The 25,239-nt window shown below is 44.3% G+C and overlaps 1 pseudogene; it reads left to right on the top strand.

The window, feature by feature from the left end:
* The first annotated feature begins 6,391 nt into the window (after positions 1-6,391).
* LOC129536361 (peroxiredoxin-2 pseudogene) lies at positions 6,392-7,081 on the top strand (annotated as a pseudogene).
* The last annotated feature ends 18,158 nt before the right edge of the window (positions 7,082-25,239 follow it).

Below are 25,239 nucleotides of genomic sequence, written 5' to 3'. Positions count from 1 at the left end.
CAGGCCCTACGCCCAAGGATCCCTAGTTCATTCCTACTCTTCCTTAGCCCCTTGTTTCCCTGCTTTCCTTGATACTCCCAGCTGCCCATGGGGCTTCCCCAGTAGCTCAGTGGTAAAGAATCCACCTGCAATGCAGGAGACCCAGGAGACATGGGTTCAATCCCTGGGTCAGGAAGATCCCCTGGAGGAGGGCATGGAAATCCACTTCAGTATTCTTGGCTGGAGAATCCCACAGACAGAGGAGCCTGGTGGGTTACAGTCCATGGGGTTGCAAAGAGTCAGACATGACTGAAGGGACTGAGCACCAGCTGGCCATAGGGTAGATTTTCATGGTAAATTAGAGGAAGGCAAAGGTCACTGCGCCTCTTCACTTACCCCCTGTGTATTTGATTCTCAGGTTCAGGAGTGGGGGCCCACTCTCAGTGCCAGGGCCACTTTTGAATCTTCACAGGATCATACTATTGTATCGCTTTCCCTTTTCACCCTCTGGACTTCCCTGGTGACTCAGACGGTAAAGAATCCATCTGCAATGCAGGAGACCTGGGTTCAGAAGATCCTCTGGAGAAGGGAATGGCTACCCACTCCAGTATTCTTGCTAGGAAAATCCCAGGGACAGAGGAGCCTGAAGGGCTACTGTCCATGGGATTGCAAAGAGTTAGACAGGACTGAGCCTCACTTTCATCCTCTAATTTCTCCAGAGGAATAATTCCCCTCTTCTCACACTCCTTGAGAATGAGGTTCTAGATTTTGTTATTTATTCCCTAACCAGATTGCTGGGAGAAATATCAATAACCTCAGATATGCAGATGACACCACCCTTATGGCAGAAAGTGAGGAAGAACTAAAGAGCCTCTTGATGAAAGTGAAAGAGGAGAGTGAAAAGGTTGGCTTGAAGCTCAACATTCAGAAAACAAAGATCATGGCATCTGGTCCCATCACTTCATGGGAAATAGATGGGGAAACAGTGGAAACAGTGTCAGACTTTATTTTTGGGGGCTCCAAAATCACTGCAGATGGTGATTGCAGCCATGAAATTAAAAGACACTTACTCCTTGGAAGGAAAGTTATGACCAACCTTGATAGCATATTAAAAAGCAGAGACATTACTTTGCCAACAAAGTCCATCTAGTCAAGGCTATGGTTTTTCCAGTGGTCATGTATGGATGTGAGAGCTGGACTGTGAAGAAAGCTGAGCACCGAAGAATTGATGCTTTTGCACTGTGGTGTTGGAGAAGACTTTTGAGATTCCCTTGTACTGCAAGGAGATCCAGCCAGTCCATCCTAAAGGAGATCAGTCCTGGGTGTTCATTGGAAGGACTGATGCTGAAGCTAAAACTCCAATACTTTGGCCACCTCATGAGAAGAGTTGACTCACTGGAAAAAATCCTGATGCTGGGAAAGATTGAGGGCAGGAGGAGAAGGGGACAACAGAGGATGAGGTGGTGAACTCATCGTTCATGAGTTGATGGCATCACCGACTCGATGCACATGAGTTTGGGTGAACTCCAGGAGTTGGTGATGGACAGGGAGGCCTGGCATGCTGTGATTCATGGGGTTGCAAAGAGTTGGACACGACTGAGAGAATGAACTGAACGGAACCTTATGAAGAAAAATTAAAGTTCATTAGGTGAACTTCCTTGCAGTCCAGGGATTAAGCCTCCAAGCTCCCAATGAAGGGGCCAGGTTCGATCCCTGTCAGGGAACTGGATCCCACTTGCTGCAACTAAGAGTTTGCATGCTGCAAAAAAAAGATCCTGTTTGCCACACCTAAGACCTGGTGCAGTCAAATAAAATTTTTTTAAAGTTACTTAGGAACAGGAGGTATCCTTTACTGTGGATATCCTTATGGCTTTCACCCTTTACCAAGGGAGTCTTGTAAGAAGGCCTGCCTTCAAACTATAGGCAGTTTACCGGATATCCTCAGCTTTCCCTTTTGTTTTGCAAATGGATGTGAGAGTTGTATTGTGAAGAAAGATGAGCGCCGAAGAATTGATGCTTTTGAACTGTGGTGCTGGAGAAGACTCTTGAGAGTCCCTTGGACTGCAAGGAGATCCAACCAGTCCATTCTAAAGGAGATCAATCCTGGGTGTTCATTGGAAGGACTGATGCTAAAGCTGAAACTCCAATACTTTGGCCACCTCATGCGACGAGTTGACTCACTGGAAAAGAGTCTGATGCTGGAAGGATTGGGGGCGGAAGGAGAAGGGGATGACAGAGAATGAGATGGCTGGATGGCATCACCGACTCTGTGGACATGAGTTTGAGTGAACTCCAGGAGTTGGTGATGGACAGGGAGGTCTGGCGTGCTCTGATTCATGGAGTCGCAAAGAATCCGACATGACTGAGCGACTGAACTGAACTGAACTGAAAGTCAGAAATCAGTGAATAAGACCTTCTCCATTTCCATGTCTCTCCTGTGCAAACCTTGTGCATTCACACAGCCTTTCAGAATCCCTGAAACATGTTAGAGATTTCCAGAGTGCCCCATGATCATCCAGTTCTCCAAGGTATACTCAGATTCCCAGCCTGCCTCTTGCTAACCTCCACTGAAAGCAGAGCCTCAGGGAGCTGCCATGTTGCCAGTGGATGGCTATTGTTTTGATAGTGCCCTGGGAGCAGCGTTATTTTGTTCTGTTGCGCTGAACTCTGAGTCAAATCAAACAGCCGCAACTACCTAAGAATAGAGATTTTCCAGGGAGTTCCAAGTTCAGACAAAATACTGACTGTGCTCCGGGGTGGTTGCTTTTCAATGAGCTCCACAAGAGGTCAGTCCTCTCCATTGGCTGTGAGACTGCTGACTTTTTGTGGCTACCACCCACCTGAGCTGGGAAGGGAGGGGATGGAAAGAGTATCCCATTCACAAATTAAAATACCACTGATCCCATTTTCTAAGCACAGTCCTGTTGTTTCTCTCGGATAGATGATTTTCAGTTTGTTCTGTGGCTTTGGTTAGTTTCCCAAGTTCTAAAAAGGTAGATGTTAGTAGATGTTAGTTGTTTCCCTGGTATTTTCACTGTTTTTTTGTGGGAGAGTTTGTTCACTGAGGTCCGCACTCTGTCATTCTGGAAGCTGATCTCCAGGCAAGCTCATTCCTAAACATGGTTCTGTTCTCACATATCCTCCACCTCTCAGCAGAGTCTTTACTTAAAGTTTGTCCTGCTTCCATCAAACTCAGGGTCAGTTGTGATTTAAACTTTTTCTGGTGTGGACTATTCCAGTTATCCTTAAGTTGTACAGTTCTCTTCAATGGAACTTCCAGAAGTCATTGTGTTAGTGGAAGCACACTGATTGAAACTGCCCACACTGGCCAGGCACCATAGTAACCATTTGCATGCGTTGTTTTAGACAGGAGGTCCTGGTAAGGAACTTGAAACTAATAAGCCTCCACCAACCAGAAGAGTTCGGGAAAGGTCAAAAGGAGACACCACAGGTCTGACCACCTCCCAGAATCCTCCTCTCTGGCATCCATCTTGGCTGAACAAGGCTGCACCAGGAGGAAGGACCCTGAGTCAGATGATTGGCTGAGAACAACCCGGAAACCAATCCCATCACCATAACACCGGAGACTGCGAGCCACGTGGCAGAGCTCTTCTCCTGGGTTCCCTTCCCCTGCTGCTCTCCGCCCGGATGCTGTTTCCCAATAAAATTTCTTGCTTTGTCAGCACATGTTTCTCCTCAGACAGTTCATTTCTGAATGTTAGACAAGAGCCTGCTTTTGGGCCCTGGAAGGGGTCCTCCTTCCTGCAACAATTGGAATGTATTCATCAGATCATCCCACTTCCCTGGCGGTCCAGTGGTTAAGAATCTACCTGTCCAAAAAGAAAAAAAGAATCTGCCTGCCAATGCAGAAGACACAAGTTTGATCCCTGGTCTGGGAAGATCCCACGTGCGAGAAGCAACGAGGCTGGTGCGCTGCAGCTACTGAAGCCCAAGTGCCCCAGAGCCCGCGCCCCGGAGCAAGAGAGAAGCCACCAGAATGGGAAGCCCGTGTGCCTCAACAGAGAGTACCCCTGCCACTAGAGAAAGCCCACATGAGGCAACAGAGAGGCAGTGAAGCACCTCCCCAAAAATGAAATAAATAAACCGTCCCACTAGCCTGCTGCGCTGCAGAAGATGGCTTACTGACAACAGCACCCTGGGCAGAAGCTGATAATCTGAGAACTGTTAAATTCTCTGTACAAGTGCCCTGGCTGGAACAAATCCCGGTAGATTCTTCCTGTTCTCGTTTTTATCCGGCTTGTCATCCAGGGTGTGTTCTTGATCCACCATTGCTAACTATGGGGAAGGAAATGCATGGTGGGCTATTTGGGAGGAGGCGCTAATCTCTCCTACTTAGCTCTGGACCTTCCTGGCATGAGTGGAGCCAATCAACAATACCTTATCTCCAGACGTCTGAGTCCTTCCCCTAAGAATCAGTTCAGATTGTTTCCATGCCACGCATGACTTTACTACTGGGACATGAACTGTGCCTTTTTGGGATCCCAGTTGATAATCTGACAAATGTTTTCTGTCATTAGTGAGTTTTTGTTAACTTCTAATGATTGAGTGTGAGTGAAAGAAATATACACCAATTCCTCTATCTCCATGTAATTGATTTAAACAAAGGAATATTAACATCAATGATGAAAATACACGTCATTGATGAAACAAGGAAAGGGAGACATGGATATATACCACAATCATTTCTGCTGGATAATTGTCACCTGGGACTCAATTTAAGCCAAACACTTACACCTTTCATTTCCAAGAGATTAGTATAGTATCATGAAAACTGAATAGAGGAAATCCTAGCAGATCCTCACTAATACCCACTAAACAGAGAAATACAGTCTCCTAGAAAAAGCAGTTTTTCTGTGTGTGTTTTTTGAGAGATGGGGCCATCTCTACTTGGAGTTTCTTTTAATGCTATAGATTAATAGCACCTGCACATAGTTGAGGAACGAAAAGGAGGCCATGAAAACAGAAAAACCTGTAGAGAGGTCTTTCCCTGACTGTACATCCCATTAAAGCAAGAAGCTCATCTCAGGGCTGAGAGAAGTACCCTCATATTTAGGGGCAACTGACCCCGTGAGGAAATTCAACTTACAAAACAGCCAGGAAGGAAGCCATACATCTGAACCTGAAGCAGAAGCTGAGCCAAACGAGAGAATAGATACCAAAAACTATTACCTGGAACAGAAATTTGAACAAACAATAGATAAAAGTCTATCCGGAGGAACTTCTAGACAAGACAACCCATGACTCTAACTTCCTCTCAATTCTATGCAGGAAACTGACATTCTAAACTTATTATTTAAACCCACATAATGAAGGACTCCAAGAGCAGCCAGGTAAATAGTGAGAGACCCAAGGAAAATAAACGCAGAATATTTATAGTCAATTATCAAATCTTTCTAAATCAGAGGTTGGGATGAATGGATAAGAAAGCTTTGGTACATATACACAATGGAGTATTACTCAGCCATTAAAAAGAATGCATTTGAACCAGTTCTAATGAGGTGGACCAAACTAGAGCCTATTATACAGAGTGAAGTAAGCCAGAAAGAAAAACACCAATACAATATACTAATACATATATATGGAATTTAGAAAGATGCAAATGATAACCCTGTATACGAGACAACAAAAGAGACACAGATGTATAGAACAGTCTTTGGGACTCTGTAGGAGAGGGTGAGGGTGGGATGGTTTGGGAGAATGGCATTGAAACATGTGTATTATCATATGTGAAATGAATCACCAGTTCAGGGTCGATACATATTACAGGATGCTCGGGGCTGGTATGCGGGGATGACCCAGAGGGAGGATAAGGGGAGGAGGGAGGTGGGAGCGGGGTTCGGGAAGGGGAACTCATGTATACCCGGGGCGGATTCATGTCAATGTACGGCAAAAACAACCAATATAATATTGTAAAATAATTAGCCTCCAATAAAAAATAAATAAATAAGTAAATGAATTAGAAAAAGTAGAAAATAAAAATAACTGGCCTATAAAAATAAATAAATAAATCAGAGGTTGGCAAAATTTTTCTAATAGGGCCAGATGGATAAACATTTTAGGCTCTGTGGGCCAAGAGAGACAGTGAAAGCTCTTACTATTTAAAAATGTGATCATTAAAAAAGGTAAAAACTATTTTTAACCTGTGGGCCGTTAAAAACAAAATTAGCCACTGACCAGATATAGTCCATGGGCTGTAGTTTGCTGGTCTAGACTTGATATCGTTTAGTCGCTAAGTTTTGTCAGATTCTTTCGTGATCCTATGGACTGCCGCCCGCCAGGCTCCTCTGTCCATGGGATTTCCCAGGCAAGAATACTGGAGTGGGGGCCCTGCCAAAAGGAGTCTGCCCATCTCAGAGTCCATGCACCCACCCTTGCCCACGCAGCTTTAGTCATGGCCTCTGGCAACACGCATATCGGAAAACCTGCCCTGGAATTCCAGGCCCCTCCAGTGGTGGATGGTGCCTTCAAGAAGGTGAAGCTCTCTGAGTACAAAGGAAAATACAGGGCCCCCTTTTTCTCCCATCTGCAATTTACCTTTGTGTGTCTCATGGAGATCATCGCTTTCAGCAATGAGCTATGGAGTTGCACAAGCCGAACTGCGAGGTACTGAGCATCTCCATGGACTCTTAGTTCACTCACCCAGCTTGGATTAACATCCCCCAGAACGAGGGAGGCTTGGGCTCCGGAACATCCCCCGCTGGCCCATGTAACCAGAAACTTGTCCCGTGATTATGGTCCCAAGGAAGATGAAGTCATTGCCTACAGGGGCCTCTTTATCATTGAAGGCAAGGGCGATCCCCAGATCACCCACAGTGATTTGCCTGTGGGGTGCTCAGTGGATGAGGCTCTGCGGCTGGTCCAGGCCTTACAGTTCACAGAGGAACACAAGGAAGTCTGTCCCGTTGGCTGGGTGCCCGGCAGTCACACGGTCAAGCCCAGTGTGAACCACAACAAGGGAACCTTTCTGCAAACACAACCAGGCTGGCAGATGGGTGGCAAGCTTGGGCTCTTGGCCACCATCTGTGCCCCTACTTGTGTGTGCCCCTTACTGACCCAGGAAAGGCCAGATCTGCCTCTTTAGACTTGACGGTCCGAGGTGGAAGAGGGGCTGAGCCAAGGCCTTCTTAACCTCCTAGCTGGAGCTAGGAGGATGGTGACCCCTCTGTGGAACCCACAAAACTGGGAACAGGCCTAGAGGTGAGTAATAAAGTATTGGTGAGTGCGTGTGTGCTAAGTTGCTTCAGTCGTGTCTGACCCTTTGCAATGCTATGGTCTGTAGCCCACCAGGCTCCTCTGTCCATGGGATTCTCCAGGCAGGAGTACTAGACAGGGCTATTTCCTATTCCAGGGGATTTTCTAACCCATGTCTCCTGCACTGGAAGGCAGATTCTTTACCACTGAACCACTAGGGAAGCCCGATCCAGATTTATCCTCACTCAAATATGAATAATGAGGAAAATCACTGGATCTGTGACTGTTATGAAACACAGCAGAAAAAGACAAACAGCATACATAGAGAGAGATATATTATCAAAGATACTTTAGGTCATGTCAGAAATCCAATTTAAACTATCTTCAGGGAAAGAGGATTATTAGCTCAAATAGTTGAGCCGCACTGGTGGATCAAAAGGAGGAGCAAAGGGATCTTTTCCTTCCATCTCTTTTGTCAGCTCTTCTCTATGATTCAGTTGCTTTCAATCTGCAGATGTAAAAGAAATATATTGGGAATCTGGATTAAGCAAAAGATTTGGGAAGAATAAAAATAAGTAAAACTGACCAATAAATTTCTGTATAGATGCATAACATGAAAGTGACTTAAAAACTGGTGAAGAGAGAATTCCTAGTGGTCCAATGGGTAGGACTCCGAGCTTCCACAGCAGGGGGCTTAGTTCCTGGTGGGAGAATTAAGATCCTGCATGCCCTGGGCACCTCTAAAGAAAAGAAAAGAAAAAATAAGTGCCAACATTGAGTAGTTAAGGTTGGGGCTGGAATGTTCTGGACTTGTCAGCCAGGCCGCGCCAGCTGCCTGTGTCAGAAAAGCAAAAAAGAAGTTTAAAAAGTAGTTTAAAAAAACAAACAAACTAATGAGTAAGCTCTGGGTTAGAGAGGGTTTGAGGTGCGTGGGGTAAGCTTGGAAAGGGAGAGAGAATGGAAGAGGAGGAGAATTGACTAAGGACAAGGACAGAGGTTCTTGAGTATTGTCCTGGGTGTACAGATCCAGAAATTTGAGGCAGTACTTATCCTTGTAGCATTCCTCATCATTCTTGGTATAGGGGCAGAGAAGACAGCCCCGGATTTATTCTCAAGATTGTGTTGGATGTCAATTCATAGCTCAGTTGGTAAAGAATGCGCCTGCAATGCAGGAGACCCCAGTTCAATTCCTGGGTCAGGAAGATCCCCTGGTGAAGGGATAGGCTACCCACTCCAGTATTCTTGGGCTTCCCTGGTGGCTCAGCTGGTAAAGAATCCACCTGCAATTTGGGAGACCTGGGTTCAATCCCTGGGTTGGGAAGATTTCCCTGGAGAAGGGAAAGGCTACCCACTCCAGTATCCTGGCCTAGAGAATTCCATGGACTACAGTCCATGGGGTCTCAAAGAGTCGGACTCGACTTAGCAAATTTCACTTTCACTTTCTGATAGTAAAACAGAGCGGGACCATATGGTCCTTTCCCACCCGACCCCCTCACTGCCACCCACAATATCTTCTGCCTGCCTTTTGCCTGTGAAAAACTTCAGTTATTAAAAAAATAAGTTTAATCAGAGAAGTGAGAAATGCTGAAACAAAGGAAAACAGTCCAAGGAGACTAAATAATAATAACGCAGTCATTAAGCATAGTCAAGGCCCTTTAATATTTTCTCAAGGGCTATAGATAATATTCTGAGCCATACCCTGTGACTTGTCTTAGAGCTGTCTTATAGATACCAACACACCAGGTGGAGAAGTTAACGACACGATGACCAGACTGTGCCCAGGACTTGAGCTGCCACAATTCTGAGAACTGCCCGCAAAGAAATGGGAACACATGCACCCCGGAGCTAAAAATGAACTGTACCGAAAACAGTCAAGATGATGCTAGTCAGACCACTGATGACCAGTTTGAAGATGACTGTTAGAGATGACTGTACTCTTTCTGCATGTAATCGCCCCACTCTGTCTATAAAAGCCCTCATCCCCTGATTGTCGGGGCCGGGGGGTGTCGGGCTTTGGACAGGATCAGCCACTCTCCCTCCCAGTTGCCAGCGTCTGAAAAAAAAGCAAACTTTCCTTTCCAGCAACCTGGCCTGTTTACTGGCTTTGGAGTGGCAAGCAGACCTGTATACCCCCACACATACCTTTCAGTAACAATAGAAGAAAGAAGGGATGTGGCAGGTGAGAGTGCTCCTGAAGGACTAGTTGAGGTGATAAACCAGGGAGGCCAGACTAAGGAGCGAAGGAAGTTTGGCAGGAATGGAGCTGATGTGTTGAGAAAAGAAAGATTAAGAATCTACATGTCTCCAGAAATTTACACAACATTGTAAATCAACTATATTTCAATAAAATAAAAGAACCCCTATGCCTTTTTTGGGTCAGTCAAACCTCAAAGCTGGCAAAAAAAAAACCTACAGGACTCTGTACGATCTCAAAACAGTAATAAAAGCTAGGGTTTGGAAGAGGTAGAAATAGAGAATGGTAGGTACATTGAAGTCAAAGATCTCCATTTCATTTTTCATTTTATTATTATTTTTACTTATCATTTGGCCACACCTTGTGGCTTGTAGGATCTTAGTTCCCTAACCACAGGGTTGAACCCGGGCCCCTGGAAGTGCAGACTCCTAACCACTGGACTGCCAGGGGATTCCCCAAAGATTTCTAACAGGGAGCAGTTTCTCTCATGGTCATGGGTGAGTCCGCTTGACCTGGAGTGAAACTATATGTCACTTGAGTTGCATAAGTCACTGAAGTGTGGCTCATAACCATGAGGTTTCATGTTTCTTTCAAGGGAAGATGAAGTTATCAGGGTGCTGGCAAGGACGGGGGTTAGCAGTAGACAGGAGCCAGGGGCTACAAGCTCTTATAAATGTAAACTAGAACCATAAACCGGAGGATGAGAAAGAAAAGTGGTGGAGGAATTTTTACCCATCTGAGGGGAGTACTGGTTTGGTAATAATGGAAATGAAAAAAAAAAAAAAAGAACTCCCTCCAGCCCCTACGAAGTATGGATTGTGGGAGGTCATGAGCCACCTAACTTCAAAAGAGTGGTCCCAGAAGTAGGATTTTCAAGATAAAACAAGAAGGGAGGGAGGGAAGATTATAGAGGAGAAAAGAATGTGGAGGAGTTTGTTTATAATGGGAGTAAATATCCAGAAGGCACAGTAGAAAAATATTTTTGGGAAAGGAGCGTGGGAGGATGAGTCAGGAAGGAGAGAGTAAAGTGGCTTTGGTCTGAAAGTACAGGAGAGGAAAAGAAAAGTATGGCGACTCCCCTGGCAGTTCAGTGGTTAAGACTTCATCTTCCAGTGCAAGTGGTGTGAGTTCCATCCCTGGTCAGGGAGCTAACATCCCACGTGCCTCAGGGCCAAAAAAAAACACCCCAAAACGTATTATAAAACAGAAGCAATATTGTAATAAACTCAAGAAAGATACTTTTTAAATGGTCCACATAAAAAAAAAAATCTAAAAAGGAAAGAGAGGGAGATACAGAAGTTAAATGATGAGCTGCCCATATTTGGGGTAAAACCCAAGAATGATAAGTGAGTTCAGTTGACTTCTACATGAAAGTCTAGTGTCCTGTTCAGGTACCTCTGATATTCTGAGTATAGCTAGTTTCAGATAAGGTCTCAGTGGATTCTGTATCATGACATGTAGGCTGGGGAGCTGGGTGATCGTGTCGGAGCAGGTATAGTTTGGCTCTATCGCTCAGTAACTTCCAAGCCATTGTGGACAGTACGTGTTCAATGTGTATTCATTTCTTGTCCAATTAAAGAGGGACTGGGTGTGACCAAAGAAAGTAGATGAAGTCTCTAAAGGACTGAAAAGCCTAGAAGATCTCAGCTCTTCTTCCTTCCCTTCCCATTTCAAGAGTCAGAAAACTGGAGGATGGGGTGGGGTTGAGATTTGCCTGCCTCAGAGAACAGGAGGGGCTGAGTGACTATCCTTTCATCTTGAATTGGATAGGAAGGTATGTTTGTTGAAAGGGAGGTGGGGGAGGAACTTCCCTGGTGGTCCAGTAGCTAGAACCCCATCCTCCCAACGCAGGGAGCCCAGGTTCGATCCCTGGTCAGGAAAACTAGATCCCCACATGCCCCAGCAAAGATTCTGTATACTGCAACTAAAGATCCTTCATGCCTCATCTAAGACCTGGCACTGCCAAATAAATAAGCAAGTGTTTTTAAAAAACAAAAAGGAGGTGGGGAAGAGAGGAAGAATTCTTCATACTCTGTCCCATGGAACATGTCCCCAAAAAGTCACTCACTGAAATATCTGTATGAGATTCAAGCTTCTGAAATGAAGGTGGGGAAATCATTCCACTGACAGATGAGGTAGAGGAAAATCTCTTTCTTTTAAACAGAGACTCTCTCTGGTCCCCCTCACTCCCTACCATCATCTTCATCAAATTACCCAACAGTTCTGATATATCCTCATTTCACTCCATCTTCTGAGTATTTTCTCAGATCTAATCTCCGTGACACTGTCACTTGTCCTTGGGGATTTTACGTTTTTGTACTATATTTGTTAACTAATTTGTTTCCTCCTCTCTCTTTACTGTTCTTCCCTACTATGACCTCCCTCGTGGCTCAGTTGGTAAAGAATCTGCCTGCAATACAGGGGACCTGGGTTCGATCCCTAGGTTGGGAAAGATCCCCTGGAGAAGGGAGAGGCTACCCACTCCAATATTCTGGCCTGGAGAATTCCATGGATTGTACAGTTCATGGGATCCTAAAGAGTCAGACAGGACTGAGCAACTTTCACTTTCTCTTTACTATGCTGCAGTAGAAAAAGTGGTGAATAGGATTACCCTTAACTGGCTGGATGGCATCACCGACTCTGTGGACGTGAGTTTGAATGAACTCCGGGAGTTGGTGGTGGACAGGGAGGCCTGGCGTGCTGTGATTCATGGGGTCGCAAAGAGTAGGACATGACTGAGCGATTGAACTGAACTGAACTGAACTAACTACTCAGAACTGGATGTTAAATAACACCTCAAAAACTGAAAGTAAAACCCTGTTAGGGAGATTGATAGATCCCAAAGTTGGAAAGTGTGTGTGTGTGTTAGTCAAGGTTCAGTGTATAATACTTTGTTTAGAAATAATATTTTTCCATCTAAAATTTGGGAAATAGGGAAACTTTGTTGACCTCAAGCAAAAAAAAAAACTTTTTTTTGTTTTCTTTTATGGCTGTGCCTAGTGGCTTAGACGGAGAAGGCAATGCCAAGCCACTCCAGTACTCTTGCCTAGAAAATCCCATGGATGGAGGAGCCTGGTAGGCTGTAGTCCATGGGGTCGCTACAAGTCAGACATGACTGAACAACTTCACTTTCACACATTGGAGAAGGAAATGGCAACCCACTCCAGTGTTCTTGCCTGGAGAATCCCAGGGACGGGGGAGCCTGGTGGGCTGGCGTCTATGGGGTCGCACAGAGTCGGACATGACTGAAGTGACTTAGCAGTGGCTTGGAGGATCTTAGTTCCTCAGCTAGGGATGGACCCAGGCCCTGGCAGTGAAAGTGCCAAGTCCTAAGCTCTGGTTTGCTAGGGAATTCCTCACTTCAAACAAAATTTTAACTTCAAATTTTTGTCTTTAAAGGATGTATTACTATTTACCTTTGCAGAGCTATTATATTAACCCTATGGTATATTAGGAATCTAGCATGAAAGAGTCAGACACGACTTCACTTTCACTTTCACTTTTCACTTTCATGCATTGGAGAAGGAAATGGCAACCCACTCCAGTGTTCTTGCCTGGGGAATCCCAGGGACAGGGCAGCCTGGTGGGCTTCCGTCTATGGGGTCACACAGAGTCGGACACGACTGAAGTGACTTAGCAGCAGCAGCAGCAGCAGCAGCATGAAATAGGCCTTCAACAAATAGCAACCATTATGGGCTTCCCAGGTGGCTCAGTGGTTAACAATCTGCCTGCAGGCTTGGCCCTTTCCAAAGCAGATGCTTCTAGTTACCAGCCACAGGAAAATCTTAATAAAATCTTAATCTTTCTTCCACTGCACCACATAACTTTCTGGTCAGCTTGTCTGGATGAAGTAATTGAAAAATGTTCCTTTAATCAGTAACAAAATAAATTGACTTTTTGGGTTACGAGAAGGGCTAATTAGAAAGTCATAAGCCTTCACCTAATATTTACAGCTCCTTATCCCATCAGTCTCTCCCTTGCTCTCAGCTGATTTCAATTCTATTTCACTGAGAAGGTATAGGCCAATGGGCAGTAAATTCCTCAGCCTCCTGTGCTGTGCTGTGCTTAGTTGCTCAGGTCGTGTCCAACGTTTTACGATCCCATGGACTGTAGCCCACCAGGCTCCTCTGTCTATGGGGATTCTCCAGGCAAGAATACTGGAGTGGGTTGCCATATCCTCCCCAAGAGGATCTTCCCAACCCAAGGATTGAACCCAGGTCTCCCTCATGGCAGGTGGATTCTTTACCAGCTGAGCCACCAGGGAATCCCAAGAGTACTTGAGTGGGTGGCCTATCCCTTCTCCAGTGGATCTTTCCAACCCAGGAATTGAACCAGGGTTTCTGGCATTGCTGGTGGATTCTTTACCAGCTGAGTTACCAGGGAAGCCCCCCTCAGCCTCCTACTGCCCCCCAAACCTACAAACTTGTCTGCCTTTTCCTTATTTCCTCAGTGGTGAAGCTGTCTTGCTTCTAAGGTGATTTTCTTCACTTCCACGCTGAATCGATGGCTCTCAGATATGATCCCTGGACAGGGAGCATCAGCAGCACCTAGGAGCTTACTAGAAATGCAAACTCTTGTGCCCCATTCCAGAAGTACTGAAGCAGAAACTCTGGGAGTGGGTCCCAGAAACCTGTTTCAGCAAGTCTACGAGGTGATTCTGATGCACCCTTCAGGTTGAGAACCACTGCTCTAAACTCTTACTATTCAAAGTGGAGCCCATGACACATCATTGGCATCACCTGGGAGCTTGTTAGACCTGTTGGCTCAATCCCACGGTTGAGTCCAAGATCCCCAGGTGAATCACAAAGTTGAGAAACACTGCTGTAGGTAGCATTCTCTTCTCAGGGACCATCCACACTCCCCCTCTCTCGATCACTTTTTACCCTCTTTTGGGTATCTCCTGTCAGCATTTTTTAAAAATTCTGTGCTGGGTCTTCATTGCTGCATGAAGACTTCCTCTAATTGTAGTGAGTGGGGGCTCCTCTCTAGTTTCGGTGCATGTGCTTTTTTTTAAAAAAAAAACACAAACTTTTTATTTTGTATTGTGGGTAGAGCTGATTAATAATGTTGGAATAGTTTCAGGTGAACAGTAAAGGAACTCAGCCATACATATACCTGTGTCCATTCTCCCCCAGCATCTACCGTTTGGATCACCACAAACTGTGGAAAATTCTGAAAGACGTGGGAATACCAGACCCCCGACCTGACTCTTGAGAAACCTATGTGCAGGTCAGGAAGCAACACTTAGAACTGGACATGGAATAACAGAGTTGTTCCAAATAGGAAAATGAGTATGTCAAGGCTGTATATTGTCACCTTGCTTATATTAACTTATATGCAGAGTACATCATGCAAAATGCTGGGCTGGATGAAGCACAAGCTGGAGTCAAGATTGCCAGGAGAAATATCAATAACCTCAAATATGAAGATGACACCACCCTTATGGCAGAAAGTGAAGAAGAACTAAAGAGTCTCTTGATGAAAATGAAAGAGGAGAGTGAAAAAGTTGGCTTAAAGCTCAACATTCAGAAAACTAAGATCATGACATCTGGTCCCATCACTTCATGGGAAATAGATGGGGAAACAGTGGAAACAGTGCCAGACTTTATTTTTGGGGGCTCCAAAATCACTGCAGATGGTAACTGCAGCCATGAAATTAAAATATGCTTGCTCCTTGGAAGGAAAGTTATGACCAACCTAGACAGCATATTAAAAAGCAGAGGCATTACTTTGCCAACAAAGGTCCTATAGTCAAAGCTATGGTTTTTCCAGTAGTCATGCATGAATGTGAGAGTTGGACTATAAAGAAAGCTGAGCACCAAAGAATTGATGCTTTTGAACTGTGGTGTTGGAGAAGACTCTTGAGAGAGTCCCTTGGACGGCAAGGAGATCCAACCAGTTCATCCTAAAGGAGATCAGTCCTGAATATTCATTGGAAGGACTGATACTGAAGCTGAAACTATAATACTTTGGCCACTTGATGGGAAGAACTGACTCACTGGAAAAGACCCTGATGCTGGGAAAGATTGGGGCAGGAGGAGAAGGGGACGACAAAGGACGAGATGGTTGGATGGCATCACCGACTTGATGGACATGAGTTTGAGTAAGTTCTGGGAGTTGGTGATGGACAGGGAGGCCTGGCATGCTGCAGTCCATGGGGTCCCAAAGAGTCGGACACGACTGAGTGACTGAACTGAACTGATTCTCCCCCAAACTGCTTCTCACGGTGGTGGCTCCTCTTGCTGTGGAGCATGGGCTCTAGGTGTTTGGGCTTCAGGAGTTGCAGCACTCAGGCTCAGTAGTTGTGGCTCTTGGGCTCCAGAGTGTGGGTCATCTCAGTAGTAGTGGCACATGGGCTTAATTGCCCCGAGGCATGTAGGTTCTTCCTGGACCAGGGATGGAACCCTCAACCCCTGCACTGGCAGGTGGATTCTCATCCACTGTACCATCAGGGAAGTCCCATGTTTGTCTTAACATCCTCCTCCTTTGGCAGTGGTAAAGAATCTGCCCATCAGTGCAAGAGATGCAAGAGACTTGGTTTCCCACCCTGCGTCGGGAAGATCCCCTAGAAAAGGAAATGGCAACCCACTCCACTATTCTTGCCTGGACAGCCCCATGGACAGAGGAGCCTGATGGGCTACAGTCCATGGGGTCACAAAGAGTTGGACATGACTGAGCATAAGAGCATATGGAATACCTGTTTCTCTGACCACTCATTACCAGCCTTTCTCTGGTATCAACCCCTCCCATATCCAGGCTGGCTGCTTCAGAGAAGTGAGTCTACTTGGTCTTAAACAGGGTTCTCAGTCTCAACACTCTTGACATTTTGTTTTTATATTTTTGGCTGTGCCTTGAGGCTTGCAAGATCTCAGTTCCCTGACCAGGGATTGAATCCATGTCACTTGCAGTGGAAACGCAGAGTCCTAACCACTGGGCCACCATGAAATTCCCCGACATGCTTGACATTTTGGACAGGATAATTCTTTGTTCTGGAACTTTGGGGTAGGCAGGGGTTGTCCTGCGCATTGCAAGATGTTTAGTAGCATCCAAGATCTCTACCCAACTAGCATTAGATGCCAGTAGCACCCCTTTATTCCAGCTGTGACAACCAGAAATGTCTTGAGACATTGCCCAATGTCTCCTCAGAGAAAACTGCCTTGTAGTTAAGAACCACTAATCTAAAAGTAATCACAGACTTCCTCGGTGTTCTAGTGGCTAAGAATCCACCTGCCAATGCAGAGGACACAGGTTCAGTCCCTGGTGCAGGATGGTTCCACATACCCGTGGACAACAAAGATGATAAGCTGCAATTACTGAAACCCATATGACTAGAACTCTGCAACAGCAGAAGCAACCACAATGAGAAGCTGAGCACTGCAGCTAGAGAGCAGCCCTGGCTCACTGACACTAGAGAAAGCCCTTGCTCAGCAACAAAGACCCAGTGCAGCCAGAAATTTAAAAAAAAAAAATGTTTTAATACTTATTTATTAGGTTACATAAGGTCCTTTGTTTCAGCTTTGGCATCAGTCTTTCCAATGAACACCCAGGATTGATCTCCCGTAGAATGGACTGGTTGGATCTCCTTGCAGTCCAAGGGACTCTCAAGAGTCTTCTCCAGCACCACAGTTCAAACGCATCAATTCTTCGGTGCTCAGCTTTCTTCACAGTCCAACTCTCACATCCATACATGACCACGGGAAAAAACATAGCCTTGACTAGATGGACCATTGTTGGCAAAGTAATGTCTCTGCTTTTTAATATACTAAGTTGGTCATAACTTTCCTTCCAAGGAGTAAGCGTCTTTTAATTTCATGGCTACAATCAGCATCCGCAGTGATTTTTGGAACCCCCAAAATAAAGTCTGACACTGCTTCCACTGTTACCCCATCCATTCCCCATGAAGTGATGGGACCAGATGCCATGATCTTAGTTTTCTGAATGTTGAGCTTCAAGCCAACCTTTTCACTCTCCTCTTTCACTTTCATCAAGAGGCTTTTTAGTTCCGCTTCCCTTTCTGCCATAAGGGTGGTGTCATCTGCATATCTGAGGTTATTGATATTTCTCCCAGCAATCTTGATTCCAGCTCGTGCTTCTTCCAGGCCAGTGTTCCTCATGATGCTGGGAAGGATTGGGGGCAGGAGGAGAAGGGGACGACAGAGAGTGAGATGGCTGGATGGCATCACCGACTTGATGGACATGAGTTTGAGTGAACTCTGGGATTTGGTGATGGACAGGGAGGCCTGGCGTGCTGTGATTCATGGGGTCGCAAAGAGTCGGACACGACTGAGTGACTGAACTGAACTAAAGGTCTTTTGTGGCATGCGAACTCTTAGTTGTGGCATGTGGTAATCTAGTTCCCTGACCAGGGATTAAACCTGAGCCTCCTGCTTTGGGAACACAGAGTCTTATCCACTGGACCACAAGGGAAGTCCCCAAATATTTTTTAAATGAAACATTTCTAAAAATAAAAGTTAATCTCACATAAACTACTTCAAATGAGCACCAAGAGAGCTTGCTGAAGATTTCTGGGAAAGTTCTTCACTTGAGAAAGAGCTGTGGAAAGTCATTCATTTTCTCTCACCACACTGGGGAAGCATGCAAGGTGGACTTCCTTATAACTCGGAATGAAGAAGGCGAAGGGTCTCATCACATCACTGAGTCACCGGATCAACCAGGCCTAATGTCTGTCCTTCCTCTGGGTTTAATTTTGAATAATAAACCTTCTAAATGCGCTTACTCATCTTGTTGACTCCTGTTTGTCTCCTTCCTTTGTATCTGTTTTATTTGAGTCTTGGTCTGTTCCCGTCAGTGTGACATTCTGTTTACACTGTTGGTTTGGTTTTCTACTTCAGTTTCCCAGCAGATACTAACTTTAACTGTTTCTCCACTTTTTTTTAAATGTATTTATTTCTTTATTTGGCTGTGCTAGATCTTAGTTGCTAAACTCAGGATCTTTGATTTTCGTTGTGGCATGCAGGATCATTAGTTGTGGCATGTGAGATCTAGCTCCCTTGCCCAGGGATCAAACCCAGGCCCCCTGCATTGGGAGCATGGAGTCTTAGCCACTGGACCACAGGGAAGTCCCTCTCCATGTTTTTCAGGAACTCTAGTTATCTCACCATGGTCACGATGACTCCCAACTCTAGGCCTTAACCTGAAACCTCAGAGACGACTCTCTGCACAGCTGAGGGGCACCTGGAACACAGAAGTCAGAACAGAGGTCTGACTGGGCTCCAGAACGCTCTTTCACTGCTCCTCAGGCTGATTGGTGCCCTCTGCTGATACTAGGTCAGGAGGCTGTACCGCTCCAACCTGAAACCGATTTTCTCTGGAGTTATAAGACCCTCACTCGAACCTGTAGAAGAAGTGGAATTGAGAAATAGAAACAGGAAGTCCAAAAATTTGGGGCTCTTGGAATCGAAAGAACATGTCAGTTTGAAAGGCTTAGATGAACATTTTGGGGATATGTGTTTCAGTCTATTTGATTCTCTTCTCTAGCCACAGTGCCTTGGTCAGCCTTAGTCCATGGTAAGAATTCAATACATATTTGTTGAGTGACTGTGTGCTGATGAGCAAACAAAGGGCTGGTCTGCAGAGAAAGGCATAGTTGACACCCTTTATGCTCCTAGCAAGATAATAAGAACAATTTCCTTGGGTCCTGACATGTCCCTATTCAATGTCCTGCCTTCAGGTTCCGTGAGACACTCCTGTATTTGTATAACAAATCAGTAACTGAGCAAGACCCTAGGGGGTCTTCCCAGGACAGATCCCCCACATACCCTCTGCCTGCCTCTTGTCGGTAGAAAATTTCAGCCTTCTAGGTCTTCTCTGAGTTTCAAAGATTAAATTTAATCAGAGAAGTGAGGACTTCCCCAGTGGTTCAGTGGTTAAGAATCTGCCAGCCAATGCAGGGGACATTGGTTTGATCCCTGGTCCGGGAAGATTCCACGTGCTGCGGAGCAAATAAGCCTGTGCACCACAATTATTGAAGCCCGCGCACCTAGATCTTGTGCTGCAACAGGAAAAACAGCCGAAATGAGAAGCCCAGACACTGCAGCTAAAGAGCAGCCCCCACTCACCGCAACTAGAGAAAGCCCACGCACAGCAACAAAGACCCCGCGCAGCCAAAAATAAATAAGTAAAAATAATTTTACAAAATCAGGGAAGTGAGAAAATGCAAAAAGGAAGGGAAACAAGCGAGGTAAAATAATAGTACTTTAGCCATTAAATGAGTCAAGGACTTTTAGTTCCTCCTCAAGGACTATGGATAATATTCTGAGTCATGTCCTTTGAACTGTTTTGCAGAGACTGGAACCCCACCCGGTGCAAAAAGTTAACTGTATGCTGCCTACAGGGTTTCCCTGGTAGCTCAGCTGGGAAAGAATCTGCCTCAATTCAGGAGACCCCAGTTCGATTCTTTGCTGGGGAAGATCCCCTGGAGAAGGGATAGGTTACCTGCTCCAGTATTCATGGGCTTCCCTGCTGGCTCAGACGGTAAAGAATCCCCCTGCAGTGTGGAAGACCTGGGTTCAATCCCTGGTTTCAGAATATCCTCTGGAGGAGGGCATGGCAACTCGCTCCAGTATTCTCCATGGACAGAGCAGTCTGATGGGCTGCAGTCCATGGGATCCCAAAGAGCTGGACTCGCCTAAGTGACTGAGCACAAGTACCTGCTGCCCACAAACATGTAGACCCAAGACAGGCTAGAATCAAGTTGCTTTTTAATACGCTGTCTAGGTTTGTGATAGCTTTTCTTCTAAGGAGCAAGTGTCTTCTAATTTCCTGGCTGCAGTCACTGTCTGAAGTGATTTTGGAGCCTAAGAAAATCTGTCACTGTTTCCACTTTTTCCCCACCTATTTAAGCCAGCTTAGAGGGTAAGGTTTAGAGGCTGTTGATTACCTTCCCAAGGAAATGAGGCACATCCCCTATTGCATCTGATCCTCAAACAATCTGGAGGAATTCGATTGACTTTCCGCAGGCTTAGCTCTGCAAAGAGGATGAGGCACGAAATGAAAGTGTCTCTCGGACACACCCGGTATCTAAGCTCTGAAGTTTCTCCATTAGTTGCTCTCCTCACACAGCCTGTAGAATCATTCACTTTGTCTCTTTGAGAAATGTTTTTAAATACAGAAAAATAGAGACAGTAATAAAATGAACACCTTGTCCTTACTATCAAGGATTGAAGATTGTTACTATTTTTGTTATACTTTTGTTCTGTTTTAATTAAAGAAGAAAAATATCACAGATGAATTTGACGTCCCTTTACCTCTCATTAGGTATTCCCAAGTGTTAATGACCTATCTCCTCTCCTTCAAAAATATCACTGCCTTGATGTGTTTGTACTTTTTCAGTGCACTTTTTAGATTTTAGACTTTAAATTATCTTATATTTTCTATATATTACGCAAATTATATTACTTTAGCAATATAAAGTAATGCCTTACATGTGTTCAAATTTGTATAAACAATGTGCTATGACCATATAAATTTGTTTTCATTTAACATTATTCATTTTATATCTTGTAACATTATTTTTGGTCTTCCCAGGTGATGCAATGGTAAAATCCGCCTGCCAAAGCAGGAGACACAGAAGACTCCTGGGTTGGGATGATCCCCTAGTATGTGTGTGTGTGTATGTGATCACTTGTGTCCAACTCTTTGTGACCCCATGGACTGTAGCCTGCTAGGCTTCTGGGGTAGGAAATGGCAACCCATTCCAATATGGTTGCCTAGAAAATTCCATGGACAGAGGAGCCCCCTGGCAGGCTACAGTCCAGGGAGTTGCAAAGAGTCAGACATGACAGAGTGACTAGGCACACACATGACCTTACTTTTGAGATATATCCATATTGTTATAGCGTACCAGTTAGTGATGCTTCTGGCTGAGAATAGTATAAAACCCAACCAAGAGTTACTTCCCTGATAGCTCAGTTGGTAAAGAATATGCCTGTAATGCAGGAGATCCCAGTTTGATGCCTGGGTCAGGAAGATCCCTTGGAGAAGGGATAGGCTACCCACTCCAGTATTCTTGGGCTTCTCTTGTGGCTCAGCTGGTGAAGATTTCACCTGCAATGTGGGAGACCTGGGTTTGATCCCTGGGTTGGGAAGATCCCCTGGAGAAGGGAAAGGCTACCTACTCCAGTATTCTGGCTTGGAGAATTCCACAGACTTTATAGTCCATGGGGTCACAAAGAATCGTACACAACTGAGCAATTTTTACTTTAAAAAAAGAGTCACTTAAACAAGGATTTTTTTTCCCCCATGTAGCAAATACTCTAGAGGTAAAGGGCTGTTGGCATTTTTTCCACGGCTCAGTAATGTCAGGACCCGAATTTCTGTATTTCTCTTGGCATTTCCTTTCTGATTGTATGCTGGGGGGAAAGGCAGTGCCAGCTACATTTGTCTTCAAAATCCCTCAACAAACTTCCATTTATATTTCATGGATCTTTTAAAAAATATTTATTTATTCATCTGACTGTGCCAGGTCTTAGTTGGGGCATGTGGGATCTAGTTCCCTGGCCAAGGGTTGAACCTAAGCCCCTTGCATTGGGAGCAGAGAGCCTTAGCTACTGGATCACCAGGGAAGTCCCTGTATTTCCTCTATCTTTATTATCCAAAGATCCAGGTGCAATGGAGTTTGGGAAGGGAGTGTTGATCATTTATATCTTCTACAGAGGAAATGGCAAATGGAGACAGGAGTTAGGAATGTTGATAAGTCAGTCAAATAATGTCTGACATACTATTCCTGAAAGAACATTCCTTCCAATTGCTATCACAGTCATATGAGTACACCACGGACTCTTATCTATTCCATATTTGATGGATGTTTTTGATTTTTGCTATTGAAAACAATGGTGCAATGAATATTCTTACATTTGTCTTCTAAGTTTGTAAAATTTATCACCTTCATCAAACACAAAAATTGTTGTTTTAATCACTTAATCATGTCCAACTCTCTGTGACTGCATGGACTGTAGCCCTCCAGGCTCCCCTGTCCATGGGATTTCCTAGGCAAGAATACTGGAGGGGGTTGCCATTTCTTTCTCCAGGGGATCTTCCCAACCCAGGGATTGAACCCATATCTCTTGCACTGGCAAGTGGATTCTTTACTACATGGCCACTAGAGAAGCGCCCACACAAAAACTGGCTCTAATGGATAATATATTTTTGCTTAGCAAGGATTTTGAAACAAAAAGTTCGATATTTAACTTTTTTCCTCCTCTAGCATCACTTTCCTGAGATATAAACTTGAAGTGAATTTATGAGTTTCTCCTTGGGGTAATAGGAGTTTCTGGGAGTAGAAAGCCAGTAAACATATGAACAATTTCCTGCTACACATAAATCAATAAAGTCTAAATGTATAAAGACCGTAATTTGAATTAGTTCATAAGCAAGAACTAGGATATATCAAAAAGAAACAAAACGAATCAGAAATCTCTGAGCAAAACACACGGGATGAAAGCAACAGCAACACAGAAGAGTACAGGACGGTTCAGAGCCCAAACAAACAAGACCAACCACATTGGGCACAGGCCGTCCCCAGTTCCTTTTAGAAGAGGGACAGGAGATTTCCAATTTTGTCAATGAAGACTGCAAGTGAAGAGAAATTCAAGAGAAACTGATTTCATTAAAAAGGGAAACTGAAAAGACCATTGGTGGGTCTAGGGATAGTCACGGCATTATTCAAAGCTTGATGCAACAACTAATACTCAACACAGGCAACAATAAATATATTTTTTAAAAAACCCACGAAGTTCAAATACTGTCGCCAGACCTAGCACTCAGATCTTCCTCTTCGTGTTAAGCTTCATCTTCAGACTGATTCCCGTTCAATCCCTGGTCCGGGAACTAAGATCCCATTTGTCAAGAAGCAATTAAGCCTGGGCGCTGCAACTACAGAGTCCATGTGCCACAACAAAAGATCTCGAAAAGATGGAATAAAGATCCCGAGTTCCGCAACTAAGACCAGATGCAGCCAATAAATAAATATTTAAAAGAGAGTATTGGAAGATATTTCATTTTTATGGCTTACAATAGTGTATTGCGGTAAGTAAGCAGAGTAAGCTATGTTATTCTCACTACAAAAACAGTCGCAGTCATTTTCTATGCCTCCTCATTTTTCATGAACGTTCTTTCAGAATAATTACACAATAGAAGCTCTTTCCATCACTTGTCACCACTTACCTGATTAATCAGTGCTCTCCTCTGCCTCCAGAGATGACACTGATGTCCAGATGCCCACTGCACACTGAATCTTTGTGTTAGACTTTCATTCTGCTAGACATTTCTGCTCGCAGGTGTTGAGTCAATGCTGGTTCACAAACCTGTTTATTCCAGTTGTTCTAGTTTAATTAAATGTTGCATAACATGATGAAATATGAGTGGAAGAAAAATAAAGTTCTCTCTTTTAAAAATTAAATGGAAAGCTTTATTAATAACAAAGGCAAATCAGTTTTTAAAAACTGTTGTGAATTAGGTGTGGGTGAGAGAGACAACTGGAAAAGGTAGATGGTGAGTTGGGTAAGTTATAAAACCCGGCAGAATTCTGCATCGAGAGCACTCTCTACCAATTTTGAAGGTCTTGTTCCACTTTAAGGAAGTGAAAACTCAAAGTCATAGGTGATACACTATTGATGTGGTTTATGGCAGAAGGAGGGGTGCTGAACCCCAAATAGTAGACTCATATTCAAAGTAAAGGTCTTGGCCCTACATCAAAAGACTGGCAAATGAATATATGGGAGTGTGTTAAAATGTTTAAAGTACATATGCGTATGTGTGGCGAAAGCTACAAATCAAGCAGAGAGGGCAATGAGCAAGAGAAATGGAATTGAGTTACTAACTAGCAGGTGATGGTTCAGGAAAGTAAAGAGGATGGAGCTCAGATTATAGGAAAGTAAGGTGAAAAAAAATAAAACCACAGAGAAAATTTAATCAAGAAGTTTGATAGAAATAAATCACTACTAATGATGATAAGAACTAACATTTACTGAGTGCTTATTGTACGCAGGTACTATCCTAGCATTTTCTATGCACTATTTTATTTTACAACAGTTTTGGAGATAGTACTAAGTAACTTGTGCCAGATTAAACCGTGAGAAAGTGAAATTGATTTTTCTGGTAAAGCACACGCTGGAGGGGAAGAGCTCAGGATTTTTCTGATGAGAGGATATTCCAGAAATAAAAATAAAAGGATTAAATCAAAAGCAAACTATAAGTATTAAGTGTTCTTGCTCGTTGACCAATATTCATTTAAAAATACAAGCTTCCTAGACTTGCCCAGTGGCGCAGTGGATACGAATCCACCTGCCAGCATAGGGGATGTGGGTTCCACCCCAGTGCTGGGAAGATTCCACATGCTGTGCAGCAGCTAAGACCGGGCGCCACAACTGCTGAGCCCAAGCTCTAGAAGTCAAGAGCCGCAACTACTGAGCCCACACACCGCAACTACTGAAGCCCATGTGTCTAGAGCCTGTGCTCCACAACAAGGCGAAGCCACCGGAAGAGAAGCCCGGCCACTGCAGTCAAGAGTAGCCCCTGCTCATGCAGCTAGAGAAAGCCTGTGTGCAGCAACAGAGACACAGTGCAACCAAAAATAAAAGAAATAATAAAATAAAAAAGGAAGGATAGACAAGAAGGTCCTGCTGTATAACACAGGGAATTATATTCAATATCCTGTGATAAACCATAATGGCAAAGAATATGTGAAGAATATATATATATATATATATATATGTTTTACTGAATCACTTTCCTGTAGAGTAGAAATTAACACAACACTGCAAATTAACCATACTTCAGCGAAATAAATTGTTAAAAATAGCTTACCTTTAAAAATCAATTCTGAACTCGTTTCT

This window comes from Moschus berezovskii, chromosome 20, assembly GCF_049115385.1.
Source record: "Moschus berezovskii isolate FMDL1 chromosome 20, NW_MosBer_1.0, whole genome shotgun sequence".
In the NCBI taxonomy this organism is placed as follows: domain Eukaryota; kingdom Metazoa; phylum Chordata; class Mammalia; order Artiodactyla; family Moschidae; genus Moschus; species Moschus berezovskii.
This window is presented reverse-complemented; position numbering and strand designations above follow the sequence as displayed.